At 38.7% G+C, this 22,693-nt stretch overlaps 1 pseudogene; it reads left to right on the top strand.

Moving 5' to 3' along the window:
• The first annotated feature begins 858 nt into the window (after positions 1-858).
• LOC127412933 (spermatogenesis-associated protein 4-like) lies at positions 859-6,730 on the top strand (annotated as a pseudogene).
• Positions 6,731-22,693: the final 15,963 nt, after the last annotated feature.

Here is a 22,693-nt window from a genome sequence, read left to right as displayed (position 1 = left end):
CAGCAGTCTCCTTAGTTGTTTTCTTTGCTTGATGCAGGCCAATAATTTGCCCCTTTTGAAACACAGTAACATCTTTTTCACGACACGGGATACGTCTTCCAACATGGTTGTTTAAGAAATGAGAAGCTACACACTGCATCAGTTAGGGTTAATAGAATTGTTGCCAGCTGAAACATATTAATCACTGCAATAATGATCCAATCATAGGCTCTTAAGTATCTGCTTATTTAAATCCAAATGGCTACTTTTTTTTTTGGCCAGGCGGTGTATTTGCACCACTCATGTAAAATGTTTCACATGAAATCAAGACAGTCTGCACTGTCAGTTACAACTCTTTGTAAAATAGACTACATAAACAACTTTAGACCTTTCAAATTTCAAACCAAATTCTGGTCACAACTGTAACAAGTGTGATTATGCAGATCTGCTGTAGTGTTGATCTTATTTGTCTTTGAGGAACAATGTATAGTCTGAAATACTGTCTGACTTAAAAATATAAATACATATTTCAAATCATGCGTGTTCAGCTCCATCTCATAATGGTCCCACAATGCCATTTTTTATTACAAATATTAATTTACATGAAATTAATTACGGGAAGTGGTCGTACTGTTTAACAGAGCATCCTTTAATTTGTAAAAACAGATCACAATGTTTAATGTGCACTAAGTTGGCTCATTTTAAACAAAATGTTCAATTTATTTTGTTTATTTTAAGTTAAAACAAAAATGCTAAGTGCACCTTCAAAGGGATATTTCTCAATGTGAAAAAAAAAAAAAAAAAAAAAAAAAAAAGACAATTCAATCAGTAATCATGAACAAACGATGGCAGATGAAACTCACGATACGCGTCTGTCACCAGCAGGTGGCAACCATCAACTTCAGTCCACCGCGTGTCCTCGCGCCTGTTTCCATGCAACCGAAATCGAAGAGCGCTTGTCCTCTTTCACCAAACAAATTCGTCACATTTAAGTTGTAAACAATATTTAGAAATGGCCTGTTCCCCGGCGCCCAAAAAGTCTGGTCTACCGCGAGAGGTTTTGAAATGGCTGCAAAGTCTCGATTTGTCGTTTTCGCAAAAAAAAATAAAAATAAAAATAAATAAATAAAAAAAATAAAAAAATAAAATAAAATAACGTGCGCAGGTGAGTGGAGAAGTGTTATGGATCAACTGGGGATGTGCGCGAGCGCTTGAGTAATTTTATTTGCATTTTCAGCAGATTCTTTCAATGTGCATTGCCAAGGAGCCAAGAAAAGGCGATTTGCACATCATAAAAAAATGTTGGAATCATTATTAACCCTCTTTGTATGATCGATATCTGTTCCAATTAATTTGACACAGTTTAAGAGCGATTTTAACATGGTTTCACTGGGTAACATCTGGTTTCCCATGTTGACGTGGGACATTGGTTTGAATGGGAACTGGCCATTACACTTGTCAAGAGCAGTAAATCGCATGTGGAAGTCTTTTATTTGCAACACTAAAGCATCATAGGCTGATTATGTGTCAGTCAACAATAGGCCTATATTATTTATATATATATAAACAATAGTTTGATAAAACAATTGTTACTGTTCATATAAAATGTCTGTTGGTCTAGGGGTGGTGTGTTTGCTAACCATGCATACAGACTTGGGTTCAATTCTGTAACAATGCTGGCAATGACAGGCAGACGATGATGAAGTGTAGAACCCAAGTGCAGTGTTTATTTACATCAACGTGAAATCCAGAAACTGTGAACAGAAAACAAACTAAACTAGACTAGAACTAATAATAAGACAATGAACCATGAACCAATGACATAAGACACATGAACATGGAGGGGAACAGGATATCACATGACCAGGAACACGAGGAAACAGGAAGTCACATGACATGAAACCACATGACCTGAACAGGAACTAAACTTAAAAATAAAAGACATGAGGGGGGCCTGGGTAGCTCAGTGGTAAAAGACGCTGGCTACCACCCCTGGAGTTCACTAGCCTCGAATCCCAGGGCATGCTGAGTGACTACAGCTAGGTCTTCTAAGCAACCAAAATTGGCCCGGTTGCTAGGGAGGGTAGAGTCACATGGGGTAACCTCCTTGTGGTCGCTATAATGTGGTTCGTTCTCGGTGGGGCACGTGGTGAGTTGAGCGTGGATGCCGCGGTGGATGGCGTGAAGCCTCCACACGCGCTATGTCTCCGTGGCAACGCGCTCAACCAGCCACGTGATAAGATGTGTGGGTTGATGGTCTCAGACACGGAGGCAACATCCTCCGCAACCCGGATTGAGGCGAATCACTACGCGACCACGAGGACTTAAAAGCGCACTGGGAATTGGGCATTCCAAATTGTGTGAAAAAAAAAAAAAAGACATGAAAACAGGAACAAAACACATAAACATGACATATCCCCCCCACTAGGGGCGGCTCCCGATGCCCCAAAACATTACCAAAAAGTTCACTGTGAGGGCATCATGGAGCTGACCGACTCATTTAGCACAAAACTGAAAAAGTCTTTGAGGGCCACCTCATTAAAGTCGACCCTGCAGGCCAGAGCACAGAAGTCCTCTACATATTCCTCCAGGGAACGATTCCCCTGACGTAAACGAAGAAGCCGAACTGCTGGGTTCATTTTGGGGTCAGGTATTCTGTAAAAATGCTGGCAATAACAGGCAGACGATGATGATGAAGTGTAGAACCTAAGTGCAGTGTTTATTTACATCAACTTGAAATCCAGAAACTGTGAACAGAAAACATAAACATGGGCTGGACTTGACTTGACTTGACTTGACTTACTACCAAACAACGTTACATAAAAAATACCTGACAAGAGACAATGGTAAACATGAGGGCTTAAATACACAGACATGGGTAACAAGTAAACAAGACAATCAATAACAAGACTGAACTAATAATAAAACAATGAACCATGAACCAATGACATAACAAGACACATGAACATGGAGGGGAACAGGAAATCACATGACATGAAACCACATGACCTGAACAGGAACAGGAACTAAACTTAAAAATAATGTAAAAAATATGAAAACAAGAACAAAACTCATAAATGTGACAAATTCCCTGTGAATATCTGTATTTTTATTTAAATTGTTATAATAGCATCTTTTACCTGTCAAAGGTTCTGTGCATGACAATGTCGTATGTTTATGAATACCCATGACAATGCCAAAAGATGATCTTTCAGAACAGTGCGATATTTTTGGTGGAGAGCAAGTACAAAGGCCAAATTTTCCAATGGGTAAGAATAAATGGTACTCTGAGGAAGCATCATCGAGTAGAGTATACTGTAATTACTGGCTGTCAGATTCAGTTGCAATTTTGATTTATTTATTTAAAACATTATAATAAATTGTGTATGTGATTTACAAAACTGTTTTCAATAGACCTGTTAAAAATACATCATAATCTGCAGCAAAGCTACAAATTTGTCCTGATTGATTGATCAGGATTTGAACACAGGCCATATGTTTACTGCCAGTATGACTTACCACTGGACCAGTGTCTCAATTGTAATTATTCTTTCATTTTGTTATATTTAATGGTCAGAGAAAGTTTATTATAGTTAATCAAGCCATTTTTCAATATAAAGAAATAAAAGCAATTGAAAGTATATTGTTGACACATACCAACATATGATGCTTTAGTGTTGCAAATAAAATAATTCAACATTCGATTTACTGCTCTGACAAATGTAATCGCCAGTTCCCTTTCAAACCAATGTCCCACGTTAACACGGGCAACCATGTTACCCTGTGAAACAGTTAAAATAGTTCTTAAACTGTGTCAAATTAATTAGATCAGACATCGATGAAAAAACTAAACTTTTTATAATGTGCAAAACGTATTTTCTTTGTTGCTTGACAATTCACATTAAACGAATCTGCTGAAAAGGCAAGTACAATGATTCACATGCATGCACACATCCCCAGTTAACACAATCCCCAATTGATCCATAACACTGACATCTCTGCTGCCCTGTAAGGTTAAAAATGAGACATTCAATTGATCTAATTTAATAAAAGCCTAAAGATGGTGTCTAACAAGCTAATTTAGTTTTTCTTCTCAAGTAACAACTACTGAAATATTTGTTTATCTCTAGATCCCCAAAGTTTGGTCCTCAAGTCTTCAAGCTCTGCCATTACATTCAGTTTCATAGAATTCGAATAAAATGTTTTCGACTTATGGATAACATTAACATTGTGCATCTCAAATGTAACACTTGCCACATTATTTGCCATACAGTTGATTCTGTAACTGTCTTTTTAATTGAAGAGACTTTTCCAGTGGATACCTAGTGACAGAAATATTTTCATGGTAATTCCCAGAGGATTTTCATTTGCACTCCTATGGCAATGGAGCATCAGTGGCCGCCAAGCAATCAAACTGGTCCCAGATTGAGAAAGTGAGTCAGATACACATAAATAATTATCACCAAATTGCATGAAATAATTATAGTTTAGTATCTTGATATGTTGTTGTGCTTGGGGCTACAATATATCTCCTACACTAACAACACAAGATCCACAAATAAATATTATATATAAAATAAAATAAAATAAATAAAAAAAAAAACATTACATTTGTAATAAAACTCCTCTGTTCTGAAAAGTTTCTGGTGAAACAAACCATCAGTTTATTGAAGGAGGTCATTGATGGCACAATCCACAGTAAACCTGGGGCTGCAGAGCTTCTTGTCCTGAAGATTTACACAGTCTTGACCAACAGAAGGTGGGCATACAGAGCATATACAGCTCTGGCAAAGTTAAAAGACCACTGCAAAATTATCAGTTTCTCCGGATTTGCTATGTGTTTGAGTAAAATTAAAATTTTTGTTTTATTCTATGAAGTACTGACAACATTTCTCCCAACCCCCCCCCCCCCCCAAAAAAAATTGTCATTTAGAGCATTTATTTGCAAAAAATGACAACTGGTCAAAATAACAAAAAAAGATGCAGTGTTTTCAGACCTCGAATAATGCAAAGAAAACAAGTTCATATTCATTTTTAAACAGTACAGTACTAATGTTTTAACTTAGGAAGAGTTCAGAAATCAATATTTGGTGGAATAACCCTGATTTTCAATCTCAGCTTTCATTCATCTTGGCAAACTCTCTACCAGTTTTTCACATTACTGTTAGGTGACTATGCCACTCCTGGTGCAAAAATTCAAATAGCTCGGCTTGCTTTGATGGCTTGTGGCCATCCATCTTCCTCTTGATGACATTCCAGAGGTTTTCAATGGGGTTCAGGTCTGGAGACTGATCTGGTGGTCCTCCATCTACACCTAGATTGACCTGGCTGTGTGGCATGGAGCATTGTCCTGCTGGAAAAAACAATCCTCAGAGTTGGGGAACATTGTCAGAGCAGAAGGAAGCAAGTTTTCTTCCAGGATAACCTTGTATGTGGCTTGATTCATGTGTCCTTCACAAAGATGAATCTGCCTGATTCCAGCCTTGATGAAGCACCCCCAGATTTTCACTCATCCTCCACCTGGTCATCTAATGGTTAGACAGAGACCTGGAGAAGCTTTCAAGCCACAGTGTCTCGCACCCATATGAAATTTTGTGGAGGATCGGTGTTGATCTGGGCTGGAATCGGGCAGGCTGGAACCGGGCAGATTCATCTTTGTGAAGGACGCATGAATCAAGCCATTCTGGAAGGTTATCCTGGAATACCAATAAATAGTAAATCCAGAGAAACAGATAATTTTGCCGTGATCTCTTAATTTTTTTCCAGAGCCGTAGTGTAACAGCTGGACACATAAAAAGCATCTAGTCAGTCGTGGAGAAGATAGATATTCTTTCAAGCTTATTTTGGATCTCTTTGAACGTTTTCCAAGTGTTCTGGTAATTTAGTTCCATGTGCACATACAACGGATAAATTCCATGAATTAAACTGTATCAAACTTAGTTAGCATGCAAAGAAGCATCATTTTGGGGGGGGGGGGGGGGGGTGAAATAAAAAAGAAGCATCATTTTGTAATGAGTCACATATCCTCAAAAGGTTAAGGACCTGATTAAGACCACCTGCTGTCTTCATTATGATTGATTTATGCTTCCTGTAGGATCTGAACTATCCAGAGGGTGGAGCAATGCTTCAACAGACCAAGCATATCAAGAACAGCTGCCTTTGGTTGCTAGTGCCACAGCCTCAGTGGCCATTAAAAAACAACTTGTGTATCAGTGAGGTTATAGCTGAACCAAATATCATGGCCAACCAGCATAAGGTTCTGGCCATCATACACAGGCACAATGTACAGAGAAAAGAGGAGGGGAACCAAGACCCAAGTGAGTCACCACTCATCTTTATGAATCACACAGCGCTCACATGCTGAATACTTTCTGTTTGCCAGATGTATATTGTGAAGGGTTAGTGTTCACGTATTTTTTGGCTTTTTGCTAGAGCGCTTCAGTGTTAAGCCCACTCTTGGAGAACAGGCTGTCAGATTGCCTCCACTATCAAGCAGTTTGTTAAGTGCTTGGCCCCAAACTTTCCAATAAGAGGATCAGACTTGTGTAAGGAAACAGTCTTCATACAAACTATATTGTATTTATTTTCACACATACAGTATTTAGCATTGTCAACATTTAACTACATGGTATTTAGGGAATTTTTGACTTTATGCCTTCTGTAGGTTCAGTGGCATCTGGAATCAGAAGGATATGCATTGTGGAAATCGGAGACAAATAAAGAGCAAATAAAGAGACTGATTGAGGTAGATGTCCAATAAGTCTTCAGAACACACCATGTAATAACAATGATTGTCTTTCTCAAACATTAGTTTGGATTCCTGATTTATTTTAAAATGTAAAAACTGGGTTTAGCACAGGATTAATTCTTCAATGATAATAATAATAAAAACATGCTTGCCATGCATATGTACCAGTGTGTAGGCATCTGTTTTTGTCAGTTTTGAAACAGAATACAATCTGGAAAAGAAAACATGTTGACCAAGTTCTAAAGTCTTTGTGTTCAGATGGTAGTGAATTTGATACAGAGGAACAACTTCAGTGTGCTGGTCAACAAATGCATTAAATAAAGCTCACATCGCTGTTTTGATTGGTTCATATATATATAGAAATGTTAAGCTTTGTTTTCAGATACTTATTTCTTAGTGCAAATCAGAAGAACTGCTGTACATGTCTTTTTCTTTTTTTTTTTAAGGTTTAGTTAACTCAAATTAAAATTCTGTCATTTACTTATCTTCATTTTATACATAAGAAGATGATATATAAACTCAGCAAAAAAAAAAAAAAGAAACATCCTCTCAATTTCAACTGCTTTTATTTTCAGCAAACTTAACATGTGTAAATATTTGTATGAACATAAAATGATTCAACAACTAAGACATAAACTAAACAAGTTTCACAGACATGTGACTAACAGAAATGGAATAATGTGTCCCTGAACAAAGGGGGGTCAAAATCAAAAGTAACAGTCAGTATCTGGTGTGGCCACCAGCTGCATTAAGTACTGCAGTGCATCTCCTCCTCATGCACTGCACCAGATTTGCCAGTTCTTGCTGTGAGATGTTACCCCACTCTTCCACCAAGGCACTTGCAAGTTCCAGGACGTTTCTGGGGGGAATGGCCCTAGCCCTCACCCTCCGATCCAACAGGTCCCAGATGTGCTCAATGGGATTGAGATCCGGGCTGTTCGCTGACCATGGCGGAACACTGACATTCCTGTCATGCTGGAAATCATGCACAAAACGAGCAGTATGGCTGGTGGCATTGTCATGCTGGAGGGTCATGTCAGGATGAGCCTGCAGGAAGGGTACCACATGAGGGAGGAGGATGTCTTCCCTGTAACGCACAGTGTTGAGATTGCATGCAATGGCAACAAGCTCAGTCCGATGATGCTGTGACACACCACCCCAGACCATAAGGGACCCACCACCTTGATCCCACTCCAGAGTACAGGCCTTGGTGTAACGCTCATTCCTTCGACGATAAACACGAGTCCGACCATCACCCCTGGTGATGCAAAACTGCAACTCGTCAGAGAAGAGCACTTTTTGCCAGTCCCGTCTGGTCCAGCGAAGGTGGGTTTGTGCCCATAGGCGACATGTTGCTGGTGATGTCTGGTAAGGACCTGCCTTACAACAGGCCTACAAGCCCTCAGTCCAGCCTCTCTTGCCTATTGTGGACAGTCTGTCCACTGATGGAGGGACTGTGCATTCCTCGTGTAACTCGGGCAGTTGTTGTTGCCATCCTGTACCTGTCCCACAGGTGTGATATTCGGATGTACTGATCCTGTGCAGGTGTTGTTACACGTGGTCTGCCACTGTGAGGACGATCAGCTGTCCTTCCTATCTCCCTGTAATGCTGTCTTAAGCGTCTCATAGTATGGACATTGCAGTTCATTGCCCTGGCCACATCTGCAGTCCTCCATGCAGCATGCCTAAGGTACGTTCACGCAGATGAGCAGGGACCCTGGGCATCTTTCTTTTGGAGTCAGTAGAAAGGTCTCTTTAGTGTCCTAAGTTTTTATAACTGTGACCTTAATTGCTTACCGTCTGTAAGCTGTTAGTGTCTTAATGACCGTTCCATGGGTGCTTGTTCATTAATTTTTTATGGTTCATAGAACAAGCATGGAAAACATTGTTTAAACCCTTTACAATAAAGATCTGTAAAGTTATTTGGATTTTACAAAATTGTCTTTAAAATACAGTGTCCTGAAAAAGGGATGTTTCTTTTTTTGCTGAGTTTACACACACACACACACACATATATATATATATATATATATATATATATATATAAACAGTTGTGCTCAAAAGTTTGCATACCCTTGGAGAATTGGTAATATATGTACCATTTTTAAAGAAAACAGGAGTGAGCAGGCTTTCTTATGGGATTCATATTCAACTGTAGGTTATAACAGAATGGCACAATCATAAAACAAAACAAAATGAAATGACCCCTGTTCAAAAGTCTGCATAACCTAGTTCTTAATACTGTGTATTGCCCCCTTTAGCATCAATGAAAGCATGCAGTCTTTTGTAATAGTTGTTTATGAGGCCCCAAATTCTTGCAGGTGGTATAGCTGCCCATTCTTCTTGGCAAAATGTCTCCAGGTCATGCAAAGTCTTTGGTCGTCTTGCACGAACCGCATGTTTGAGATCTCCCCAGAGTGGCTCGATGATATTAAGGTCAGGAGACTGTGATGGCCACTCCAGAACCTTCACCTTTTTCTGCTGTAACCACTGGAGGGTCAACTTGGCCTTGTGCTTAGGATTATTGTTGTGCTGGAAAGTCCAAGGGCGTCCCATGCGCAGTTTTCGTGCAGAAGAATGCAAATTGTCTGCCAGTATTTTCTGATAACATGCTGCATTCATCTTGCCATCAATTTTCACAAGACTCCCCATGCCTTTAGAGCTCACACCCCCCCAAAACATCAGTGAGCCACCACCATGCTTCACAGTGGGGATGGTATTCTTTTCACTGTAGGCCTTGTTTGGAGAGGGGTCAACATAGCGCTTATGGTTGTGACCATAAAGCTCTATTTTGGTCTCGTCACTCCAAATTACAGTGTGCCAGAAGCTGTGAGGTGTGTCAAGGTGTTGTCAGGAATGTTGTAACTGGGCTTTTTTATGGCATTGGCACAGTAAAGGCTTCTTTCTGGCAACTCAACCATGCAGCTCATTATTGTTCAAGTATCGTCATATTGTGCTCCTTGAAAAAGATGGTGTGGTTGTTTCCAGAGCAGCCTGTATTTCTCCTGAGGTTACCTGTGGGTTTTTCTTTGTATCCCGAACAATTCTTCTGGCAGTTGTGGCTGAAATCTTTCTTGGTCTACCTGACCTTGGCTTGGTATCAAGAGATCCCCAAATTTTCCACTTCTTAATAAGTGATTTAACAGTACTGACTGGCATTTTCAAGGCTTTGGATATCTTTTTATATCCTTTTTCATCTATATAAAGTTCCATTACCTTGTTATGCAGGTCTTTTGACAGTTCATTTCTGCTCCCCATGGCTCAGTATCTAGCCTGCTCCGTGCATCCACGTGAGAGCTAACAAACTCATTGACTATTTATACACAGACACTAATTGCAATTTAAAAAGCCACAGGTGTGGGAAATTAACCTTTAATTGCCATTTAAACCTGTGTGTGTCACCTTGTGTGTCTGTAACAAGGCCAAACATTCAAGGGTATGTAAAATTTTGATCAGGGCCATTTGGGTGATTTCTGTTATCATTATGATTTAAAAAGGAGCCAAACAACTATGTGATAAATGGCTTCATATGATCACTATCCTTAAATATAAGACAAGTTTTTTGCATGATCAGTCATATTTTCAAAATCAATGCCAAAATTTCACAATTTCTGCCAGGGTATGCAAACTTTTGAGCACAACTGTGTATATATAGTGGCAAGAAAATGTATGTGAACCCTTTGGAATTAGCTGGTTTTCTGCATTAATTGGTCTCATCTTTGTCAAAGTCACAAGTGTAGACAAAGCATAATGTGCTTAATGTAAAAATGCACAAACAATTCTAATCATTCATGTTTTTATTGAACACATCCCATTAAACATTCATAGTGTTGTGTAAAATGTGAACCCTTGGATTTAATAACTGGTCTATCCTCCTTTGGCAGCAGTAACCTCAACCAAGCATTTCTGGTTGCTGCCGAATGGACCTGCATAAAATTCAGAAGGAATTTTGAATGATTTTTCATACAGAACTGCTTCAGCTCAGCCATATTCTTAGGATGTGTGGTGTGAACAGCTCTCTTGAGGTCTTTCCACAGCATCTCTATTGGGTTAAGGTCTGGGCTCTGACTGGGCAACTCCAAAAGGTGGATTTTCTTTTTTTGAAGCCATTCTGTATTGATTTACTTCAATGATTAGGGTCATTGTCCTGCTGCATCACCCAACTTCTACTTAGCTTCAGTTGGCACACATCCACCCTGTCATTATCCTGTAGGGTATCTTGATAAACTTGCGAATTAATTTTTCCCCCAATGATGGCAAGCGCTCCAGGCCCGACGCAGCAAAGCAGCCCCAAATCATGATGCTCCCTTCACTGTACTTCACCATTGGGATTATGTTTTCTTGTTGGTATGCACCAGTGCACTTTTTTACTCCATTGTGCTGCGTGTTCTTCCCAAAAAATTCAACCATAGTTGCATCCGTCCACAAAACATTTTCCCAGTAGCGTTGTGGAGTGTCAAGGTCGTCTTTGGCAAACTTCAGGCATGCAGCAATGTTTTTGTTGGAAAGCAGCGGCTTCCTGCCATGGACACCAGAGATGTTAATCAGTTTCAATGATTCCTTTAAAGACTTCAATGAAGTCTTTAGCTGTCACTCTAGGATTCTTTTTTAACTTGCTGAGAATTCATCAGTGTCAATTAATCAGTCATATTGTCTGGATGACCACTTTTAGGGAGAGTAGCCACAGTACTAAATCATCTCCATTTATAGACAATTTGTTTAACTGTGGACAGATGAATATCTAAGCTCTTTAAAATAACTTTGTAACCCTTTCCAGCTTTATGCAAAGCAACAATTCTTGATCTTTTGAAATCTCTTTTTTGCGAGGCATGAACCACGTCAGCAGATGCTTCTTGTGAATAGCAAACTCAAAATGTTTGAATGTTTTTTATAAGTCAAATTAGCTCTTACCCACACCTCCAATCTCCAATTTGAACTGCTGACTCAAATTACCTTTTGCATTTTAATTTTAGGGTGAACCAACCCTTCAACAAATATATATATATATATATATATATATATATATATATATATATATATATATATATATATATATATATATATAATATTTACACATTTGATAGCCATATGATAGCCTAATGTGAGGAAAAAATGTAAGTCTTTAAGAAATTTAAGAAAAATTTCTTCACTTTTTATCCTCATTGTGTTGAGTGCGCTGTGCTCTGGCTGTATACAAACAGCACAATTATTTTGCGCATATTGATTTAATTGCAAGATTTTATGTCCATAACTGACAAGTTTAGCTCAGTTGACAGCATTTGGGGCATAATGTTGATTACCATAAATTATTTACTCATCCCTCCTTTTCTTTAAAAAAAAAAAAGCAAAAATCAAGTTTACAGCTAGACACGCGCAATGGAAGTGAACAGGGCAAATTTAAAGTCTTAAAGGCAGAAATGTGAAGCTTATAATTTTATAAAAGCATTTACATTAATTCTTTTATTAAAAGTTGTGTTATTTGGGCTGTAGTGCAGCTTAAATAATTGTTTTCATGGTTGTTTTGGGGTTTTAGGGTTACGTTACAATGTCATAGCAATAAAGTTGTAAAATTAGATACAACTTTACACAATATTGGGACACTAAATCATGTTAACATGCAAACTGTTTACGTCTTGTGGCTGGCTAAACTTTTAAAACAGTGTGTATTATTCTGAGTGTTGCTATGAGGTTGTTAAGGTCTTTTGAGTGGTTGTAGGTGTATTGCTATGTGATTTTCTAGGGTTTTCTAGGTGGTTGCTAAGTGGTTACTTACTGGCCCAAGTCTAAAGAGGCAACACCCAAACACTACTGTCTGGTTCCAGAAGTAAAAATCCTGTTAATGTTTTCTATAAGGGAATTTGTTTTTTTAACAATAATATATAAACATTTAAAAAAGATCTTAAGCTTTGAGGTAGTTAATCGATGGTATATGCTTCTGCTGAAGCCATCAGTCCGTGTTACTTATTCTTCATTTTTAATAAATCACATTTATTTGTGGAATTTGTGGTGAATAACTACACTACCCATGATCTATCCTCAGTAGACATGATCCAATATTTCAAATTAAAGTTTGTTGTAATGTTCGTTTGAAGTCTCTTGGAATTTTTGTGTCCATTTCTTTGTCCACCAGGCAAAAATTAATTCTGATCACTTAGAAAATTAATAGAACACCTCTCCTTAACAAGCCACACAGTTTGAGGTATCATTCAAATCTGCAACACAAACAGTGCAGGATGAGTTACATGCTGAAGTTGAATACTTTTTTGTTCAAATTCCTAAACCTAAGTATGAGCAAGAGTCAATCTTTGCCTTAGCAAGGACTAAGTTCAAGGTCATACCATTCACACTTCATGTCATTTTATTCTACACAGAGCCTGTGATTAGGTTTTTAAAATGTCCATTTCGACCAGAAAACAACATATGTAATGAGGTGGGTGTGAAAAAGTGAAGCGAGAGAGACTTTCTGGGCACATTCATGAAAAGCAGTATGCTTGCTTTAGATAACCATGGCAACCCAATGCTATGAATTAAGTGTGAGAGATGCATGGCGACAACAGATACACTCTTTATGTTTGACTGTGGCAATGACTGTGTGAGTGTTTGTCTGTGTGTGTTTGTGAGGAAGAGAGAGAGAGTGTGTGAAAGGGATTGTGTGACAGTGTGTGTATGTAAGGTAGAAAGAGGATAAAAGACGTAGAGGTTGTATTCAGGGACCCGGGCAACTTCCCATTCCCAACCTGCCTGTTCACATGTTAATGTTCACATCAACCATCAGAATGGGGAAAATTTTTTATCTCTGTGATTTAGACTGTGGCATGATTGTTGATGCCAGACAGGCAGGTTTGAGTATTTCTGATCTCCTGGGATTTTCACGCACAACAGTCTCTAGAGTTTACTCAGAATGGTGCGAAAAACAAAACTCATCGAGTGAGCGGAAGTTCTGTGGACGAAAATGCGTTGTTGATGGGAGAGGTCAACGGAGAATGGCCAGACTGGTTCGAGCTGACAGTAAGGCTGCGGTAACTCAGATAACCCCTCTGTACAATTGTAGTGATTAGCATCTCAGAATGCACAACATGTCGATCCTTAAGGCGGATGGGCTAAAACAGCAGAAGACCACGTTTGGTTCCACTTCTGTCAGCCAAGAACAGAAAACTGAGGCTGCAATGGGCCTACCATTTGTGTACCTCAGTAGAAATCCAAAATTGTCAGACCAGGCGACGTTTTACTGTACAGTTTTGGTAAGCCTGTATATATATTATATAATGTGTTATTGTTAAAAAAATAAATTCCCCTGTTGAAAAAATTAACAGGATTTTTACTTCCAAAACAAACTTTATTACTTGGAGATGGCCTCTTTAGATTTGGGCCAGTCCTATAACACCCTAGCAATTACATTGCAATACGCTAACAACCACTCAAAACACCTTAACAACCTCATAGCAACACCCTGGCAACCACCTAAAACATCCTAGGATAATGGCATCTAGTTTTGAACGGACAAGCACCACTCACATGTTCTTCAGAAAAAGCTAGAATATTGTTGTGGCAGGGTGGAGGGAGCGCCATGCCGTGATGCTGCACACCCGGCCCCTAATCAGGCTGATCATGCCCGAGAGGGATAAAGGCGACCGGAGGTAGTGACGGAGACTGGTCTCTCTCTCTCTCTCTCTTGCCCTCTGCCCTGCCAGGGGGGATGTACATCATGCCGGGGGCTCCCCGGCCTGAAAGACCGAGGGAGGAATGTGGCAGGGCGGAGGGCGGTGCCGGGCCGTGATGCTGCACACCCAGCCCCTAATCAGGCTGATCAAGCCTGAGAGGGATAAAGGCGACCGGAGGCGGCAGAATTACGGGCAGCTGCCTGAATGTGTTTGTCTTTTCAAGTTAACCATTAAATATTATTTATATTGTTAAGCCGGTTCTCGCCACCTCCTTTCCCTTTTACCTTGTTACAATTGTTTAATCGTTAACATAGCCAGGACGTTCAGAGACACTGCAATCAGTGTCCACTTACTGATTTGACATATGACAAGAGTTTGTCATTTCTTATGGTCAACATCAAAAGGAAACACAAGCAGGAAAGAACATTTGTCTTTTAAACTATTTTTTTTTCTTCTGTGAAGCCTTAAGAGAATAATCCTACAAGAAAATGCCATCCTGACCACTAGAGACAGATATTTGCTTATAAATTACATCCATATATACCCATATGAAATGGTGTAGTGTCTGACATTCTGTGTTCTGTGTGCACATGTATGTGTGTATGCGCTGCCTCTTGGATGGGCAACACCTAAAGTCAGTTTCCATGGTAACAAGGCAGCTAGAGTTACAATTGAGCGGGAGATGGTAGCGCTCACTGAAAGCATCTCAGAATACACGCACAACCTGAACACATTTTGTGCGATGCATTCCAGTGCCAAATAACTGCATGTAGACGGCTTGATGCCCATGTAGAGGCTGCTACAGCCATCTGTTATGTGTTTTTTTTTTCATCTGGGCCTGCAGCGCCAAACAGGGAGAATGTGTGTATTCGAGAGTTAAAGGAGTGCTTCTTAGGCTTATGTATTTAATCCACACAGGGACATGATTAGCCAGAAGAGGGTTGGGTGTTAAATTACCACTCATTTACTTTGGATTTCACCTCCAAAATCCACCCTGTACTCATAGTCTATGCATCTTCACACTTTAACACTTGCACATATGAACACAAACACACACTTGGAGGCATGAGCCAATGTCACCCACCACCTTCCCAGAAAGCCAGCATCATCAGGGTGTGGCTCTCTGTATGTGCCTGTGAATAGACTCAATGGCATGTGACATTCATTCTGGATATCATGTTTTTCCTCTGCAAATGCCTGAGTGTATTAGATAAATTGTGGATGTAGTCTTTTTTAGAGAAGTTGTAATGGACATAAAGCTCCATTGACAATTTTAGTGATCATCTGATATCTGTTTTTCAATAGCCAGTGCCGATGTCTAGAAAGCAGGATGTAATGCCGATACATATACTTTAATGAAAGCAATGATATGTCCAAAACAATTTTGACATGCAAATGTATTTCACATAATATTTATTCAAAATAAACATAGAAAAACTTGAAAACAGAAAATGTTCATTATCCATTGTCAAGGACTTTGGAACTGACAAAAGAATTAACTAACACTTCTGTTAAAGGGATAGTTTACCCAAAAATAAAGAAAGGAGATCTTAGGCAGAATGTTAGGGACTGTCAGCCTTAGTCACCATTAGTAACCATTCACTTTCATTGCATTTTTTTATTTTCCATGCCTAAAATTCTGCCTAACATCTCCTTCATTTAGAAAGTCATTTAGAAACTACTTGAGGGTGAGTGGTTGTGGTTTACACCGGATACAGAATCTAAAAATGACCAGATATCGGCTGATTAATTGACCTGGCCAACATATTGGTCCATCACTAGTTTGATAGTAGTGATAGTAGTGAGGTTGTTCAAGTAGAATTCCTTGTATCCCCAGATAACAAGTATTATATTCAATGTCAAATGTTAGATACATTTGGCTTTTTATGCCTGTACAGTGATACTAGGCCTGATATAGAGCCCTGTAGATGTAAGCAATTAGAACAGGAATGTTAAACATAGCATAGCAGGATCAAAACATAAGACAAATTGTTACTGTCTGGGGACATTCTGTACAATCTTTTTGGGAGGTAGAGTAAGGGCCATTCACACAGGACACTTTCTTGCGTTCAGCACTTCAGCTGGACAGAGCGTAACAGAAAGTAGAGTACAGAAGACACTCTACAGAGATCATTTTTTCAAAGTTGAACTATTAACTTGACACAACATTTAAAAAAAGCAGTGCTCATGATGTGAGACATTGAATAACATGTCTGATGCATGTGTACCAGTGGCGGCCGGTGCTTTTCAAAAGTGGGGAAGCACAGACTTTTTGGTATCTGCACCCTAATGAAAAAGTAATATACCAAATTGTATTTAAAACATTTATTTCATGATAAGTATACTACAAATACATTAACATATCTATGTACTAATTAAAAGTACCATGTAATTGCACTTATTTCATGCTTTCTTCAAATGCACACAGAGAAACTTTGATCACTACAAATGAAGTGGTAAAGTAGTATAGCTTTTACAAATGCAGTTAGGCGAAGTATACATTAAGTTCAAATATAATAAAACTACATAGGATTATTGTCCTTTCCAGGAATAAACTGTAATGTCTGTTGATGTTACAGTTAATACTCGTTAATCAATTAGAGTTTTTTTCTGTAGCATTTTTAGTCTTTTACTGTTAAAATTACAGACATTTTTTTACAGTGTATGTTTAGATTTCAGCTTAATGTTAAATATGTCATTTTATGTTATGAAAACGGGTTATTTTTTTAGTTACCCTTGGTAAGATTAGTGTTGCTTTGAGATAGTTGTGATCCTGTATGACTCAGTGATAGATTTCTATCAGTGGCTAAACCATCACTATGTTTTCTCCCCATTAATACCCACAATGTAATACGTTTAATGCAAGCACCAGAAGTACATATATTAATGCCAGAAAAAATTCAGTGTGGTATGGCCAGCAGTATATTATCAGTATAATATTAATGTATGTCCAGCACTCTTACAGTGTAATGGAATTGCAATTGTAATGTCACCAAAATATATTATAAGTTTACTATGAGTCAGTTCTGTGTATTTCAAAAATAAATACAAGGGTAGATATATAAAGTGTACTAAAGTATACCTGAAATAGTTTTAGCACAACCAAGTATACTTAATACATCTTTAGTTGCACCACAGCACTGCTTTCGGCAATATAAAGGGCATTAAGTACAAAATTAGTTGTTCCAATTTAACAGACTTTACACTCAATAAAACAAACAAACAAACAAAAAAAATTCTGAACTTAATTAAACTGAGGAAAACTTTTCCACACAATTAAATAAAAAAAAAAAATTCCAACAAAAAAGAATTGGTTTGAACTAACTTTAATTTTGTCAGACCAGCTAGATAAAATCTAATTAATTGTCTTAAGAGATTCATTTTATTAATCATTAGTATGTGCCAGGTGAGCAGGTATAACGCAATGTTGCTCCCAAATGCTGCTTTAACAATATTATTTAAACAGTTACATTTCTTATTGAAAATAATTAACTAAGCTCAAAACAACAAAAAATAAAAAAATATCTGATATTGAAAGCTGAAATAAAAGCATTACGTCAGATTGCATGTACATAACTGTTCTACTTATTGGCTGTTTGTTAAGATGTCCTGCCCATTTGAGAGCTTGATCCACTGTAAAAAATTTAACTGCTGCCTTAATGTTTTCAGTTAACTCAGCATAGCTTTACACATTTTTTTTAACTCATTATTTTACATTTAGTCTTAAAAACAGTCTAAATGTAAAATAATGAATTGGGCAAACTTATAATGAGTTGAAATAACTTGTAAATCCACATTGATTTAACTTAAAACTTTAAGGCAGCAGTTAAACTTAAGTTTTAAGTTAAAGTAGATGTATTTATTTATTTTTTTACAGTGAGAAGCCGGGCTTCCAGGTGAGACAAAATACATTGATTTAAGACAAAATACATTGATACTTCCAGTGAAGCAATTCTATAGACATATTCACCTAGAAAAAAGTGGATTCCGTTACTTGAGCAAAATGTGTGATAATGATGTGTAATATTTTACACTTTTATTCGCTAAAATATTAAAATGAACAAAGAGTATTATGTAATTTATATAGATTATTTGCACATTCTTTAAACATGCCATAGCCCCATTCCTTATGAAATTCTAGGGGAAGCCGCTCTTCCCATGTAGTCTTAGAGAAATTGCCACTGATGTGTACATAAACCAACAATGAAAAATAGCACAGATGGAACTCAAGAACGTATCCTGTGTGAACAGCCAATAAGATACTTTCAGTAGCAACTGCACCCCAAAGGCATTCAAAACGCTATTCTTAGATGCTAACTAAGAAAGCAATAATTTTAGAACTTAAAACTGCCTGTAGAATTAAATCTGTCAGCATTTTGGCCAGGACATGTTGATGTATCTTTGAAATAGTCGGCAGCACTTAAGTCAGTGTTTGAAGTTATGGGGCCAGCAAAAACTAAAAGACCTGTTAAGAATTTTAGGACACGCATTATTAAGGCCTCCGTTAAAACACAAATGCGAGGTCTGTGGTGACGCCATGTGAAGGGCAGACGTGTGAGAGACATCTCTGCGCACTTTGCTAATTTTTTTAATTATTTTCATGATATAATCCGGTGAAATTCGATACACCCAGTTACACATTTACTGTTTGAGGTAAACATGTCAAAGAAGTCAAAATCCTCGGGCTCTGGAGACATTAAAAGACACTTACGGGTTCAAGATGAAAGCCTAGACAGGCCTGTGGACCGGGGACTCGATTTGGATGGCGCGGCGGGAGAAGGAATCCAGCGTCAACTGTCCAACATGTCGGTGATGTTGACGAAGGTACTTGCGGACTTGGAGGATCTCGCTGTAATACGTTGATCGATTACGGCGATGGAAAAAATTCTCTGAGCTAGTCACAAGAGTGACAGATGCTGAAAAACGAATCGATTATTTGGAGTTATCAGAGAGGGAATTAGACGCTAATCCACCCACGACCAAAGTTGATTTGGAACATGTTCTTGAAAAGCTTGAAGATCTTGAGAATAGAAGCCGCAGGAATAACATTCGAATTGTTGGAATTCCTGAGCATGAGGAGGGCAGAGATATGATGAAATTCCTAGACAAGCTTTTCCCGAGTCTGCTCAACATAACAGGCCACAAGCTGGAAATCGAGCGAGCTCACAGAGTCCCAGCTCACAGATCTGCTGAGGGAGGAATGCCCCAATCGATTCTGGCCAAATTTTTGAAATCATCCGATAAAGATCTCGTGTTGCGCCAGGCGAGGAACAAAGGAAAGCTTTCTGGGAAGAATTACAATATTGTCTTGTTCCTGGACTTTGCGAACTCGACGAGAGAAACGCAATCGGTTTAAGGAATGCAAGAAACACTTACATCAGTGGAAGATCACTTTTGCTCTGATGTTTCCAGCCAGACTGAGAATAAACACCAAGGATGGCAGCAAAGTATTTACATGTCCCAATCAGGCAATGTCTTTTATTGAAACAATGGGTGAGTTTTTCTTGTGAGTGGACTGACTCACTGACATACTCTGGCTTTCGGAGGAAGCTGTTCGCCATTTTTGTTTCCTTTTGCGTTGGCTCCGCCGAGCGGCTGGAGTTTGTTTTGTTTTGTGGATTAACACTTTTCCTTAAAGAAACTTTTGCATTGACGGAAGATCACTTTTACAATGAACGGATGACCGCAAAATATCTACATGCCCACACAAAGGATGTCTTTTATAAAGTTGGTGGACTGTGTAAATCATGGTATATACTTTTATGCGGCCTCCGAGTGAATTGACTCTTGACCATCCGAGGAACTGTGATGCGTGTTTCGTTTCCTTTGTGCTGGTTCCGCCTAGCGGTTGGAGCTTGTTTTGTTAAATAACACTACTTCGGGACAGTTATGGATGAATCTGTCAGTTCCTTGTGCTTATGCCTCCTGTTGGCTGGAGTATGATTTGTGGAGTATTTTCGTGGGACATTGGAATTATTATGTCATCTGCTGCGCTCACTGAAGATTCGTTTGTCTGACCGAGGAAACTGAACAGCTTTATATCGGCTATATATTTGTTTTGTGAAGGAACACACCTTTTGAGACAGTGAATTCTGTGAATGAGTCTACACATTCTTTGTGTTTATTCTGCCTATTGGCTGGGGTTTGTTTTACAAAATATTTGATGTTATGAAATTTTGCCTTACAAATTTGTGAGGCAAAATTGAGCAATCCGATGGCAAAGTTGTCGCGGGGGCTCTCGTAGGCGTACATGGACTCTTTGAGTTTAAAGAGATTGACGCCCGTTGGTGCTTTCGTGCGTGGGGTTAATGCGCACGTTTTTCTTTTTTCTGTTTGTTTTGTTTGGGGGAAGTTTGGGGTTTTATTGTTGCATTGGTGTTTAAATGTGCTCTTCATAATTTTGTTTTTGGCACACAATTTTTCTATTATATCAAAATGTCAAATTTTGATATGAGTGTACTATCTCTCTCCACATGGAATGCGAATGGGTTGGGGCACCCCATAAAAAGAAGGATGGTTATTTATTTTCTTAAACGTAAGAAATATGATATAGTCTTTCAGAAACACATCTTTCCCCGTGGGAAACTGAAACATTTGGGAAGATATGGGGTGGACATGTTTTCTTTAGTGTTGGCTCAAGTAAGAGCAAGGGAGTCATTATATTGGTAAATAAACATTTACAATTCAAATTTCTCAAACAGTTTAATAATAAATTAGGAAGAGTCATTATTGTTTTAGCAGAAATTCAGGGGCAAAGCCTGATTTTGCCTAATATTTACGCACCTAACGTTGATGATCAGGGCTTTTTTATAGATCTTGAAGGGATGTTGCAAGCCACTGGCACCCCTCATGATATAATTTTGGGAGGAGACTTTAATCTTTTGACGGACTCAGTCCTTGATCATAGTGAAGCAAAATGTGCAAGCCCCTTAGAGCAACACTGACACTTCACAGGATGTGTAAAAATCTCAATCTCACAGATATTTGGAGACTTTTGAACCCATCTGGTAGAGACCATTTTTTTCATCAGTCCTTAAGATTTATTCTAGAATAGATTTTTTTTATTATATCCAAATCCCTCATTTCATCTGTTGTTGATTGCTCAATTGGAAACATTTTAGTCTTAGATCATGCCCTGGTGAGTTTTGAGGTGTTGCCACATACGGAGAAAAAGAAATCATATAGCTGGTGCCTTAATGTACCCCTTTTGCAAAATCCTGATTTCCAGCAAATGTTAAAAACTAAAATCAGTGTTTATATGGAGACCAATTGGTCCTCGGTATCCTCTGTGGGTGTGGCTTGGGAGGCACTTAAGGCGGTTCTTAGAGGTCGGATCATACAGTATGCCTCATTCACAAAAAAATCCAAAGCACGACAACTCGTGGAGTTGAAAGGAAATATTAAATGTGCAGAGGCAGAGCTGAAGCACTTGTCATCTGATGGCCTCAGAGAATTGACCTGATTGAAATATAGATATAGTACTATTTTGTTGCAGAAAGTGGAGTTTTGGTTACATTTTATGCATTTGGCAGGCGCGTTTATCCAAAGCAACTTACAGCACCCTTAATACAGGGACAATCCCCCTGGAGCAACCTGGAGTTAAGTGCCTTGCTCAAGGACACAATGGCAGTGGCTGTGGGGATTGAACCAACAACCTTCTGCTTACCAGTTCTGTGCTTTAGTCCACTACACCACCACCACTGCTTTGAATTTTTTTGTGAATGAGGCATACTGTATGATCCGACCTCTAAGAACCACCTGGTTATTCAAGGCAAGACATTCATACTTTGAGTTGGGGGACAAAGCAGGGAAGCTTTTGGCTAGATATATAAAGAAGAGAGAGTCTTTTTCTACCATTCCCAATTTTAACCTCAGCCATTGATATTAATAATGCCTTTAAAGAATTCTATCTTGATCTTTGTAGTTCCACGTCTTCGTCTACTGATGAAAACATTAGAAACTTTGTGGAACCATTAGATCTTCCTAAACTGAAGACTGAGCAAAAAAACGCTCTTGATTCTGAGATAAACTTGGAGGAGCTTGACGAGGTAATTAAGTCCCTACCTACTGACAAGGCTCCGGGGCCAGATGGTTTTGCCGCAGAATTTTTTAGATTCTATGCTGCAGAACTGGCTCCACTTTTGTTAGAAGTTTATACTGAATCATTAAAGAATGGAAAGCTTCCTCCAACCCTGACACAAGCCCGGATCAGTCTAATTCTTAAAAAGGACAAAGATCCAAGCGAGTGTAAAAGTTTACGTCCAATCTCCCTGATCCAATTAGATGTAAAAATTTTGTCAAAAAT

The sequence above is a fragment of the Myxocyprinus asiaticus genome, chromosome 22 (genome assembly GCF_019703515.2).
Source record: "Myxocyprinus asiaticus isolate MX2 ecotype Aquarium Trade chromosome 22, UBuf_Myxa_2, whole genome shotgun sequence".
In the NCBI taxonomy this organism is placed as follows: Eukaryota; Metazoa; Chordata; class Actinopteri; order Cypriniformes; family Catostomidae; genus Myxocyprinus; species Myxocyprinus asiaticus.
Note: the sequence above shows the minus strand (reverse complement) of the source record. Positions and strands in the feature narration are given on the sequence as shown.